Source organism: Morone saxatilis, unplaced genomic scaffold (genome assembly GCF_004916995.1).
Source record: "Morone saxatilis isolate NCDOM2014 unplaced genomic scaffold, NCSU_SB_2.0 Contig11, whole genome shotgun sequence".
Lineage (NCBI taxonomy): Eukaryota > Metazoa > Chordata > Actinopteri > Moronidae > Morone > Morone saxatilis.
This window is the reverse complement of record NW_023339663.1, coordinates 31052226-31052487: the sequence shown is the minus strand read 5'-3', so window position 1 is coordinate 31052487 and position 262 is coordinate 31052226.

The following is a 262-nucleotide window of genomic DNA, read 5'->3' as shown; positions in this document are numbered from 1 at the left end:
GCCTCCTGCCATGGTCCTGCCTGACTGCCACTGCGAATATCACTGATACTTTTAGGTCCCTATTGTAATTGCTGTTTCTTATTATTAGGGACCGAGCCAGCGACTGGAGGTCCCTATTTTGCCCCCCTGAACATATACGAAAACTAAATTTTATTTGGCAAAGTTGTCAGGCCTGGTGAAAATGGGATATTCTATGCGTCGCTTTTTGGGTCGGCCACTAGGTGGCGCTACTATCATAAAAAGTGCGTTTAGGCTAATAACT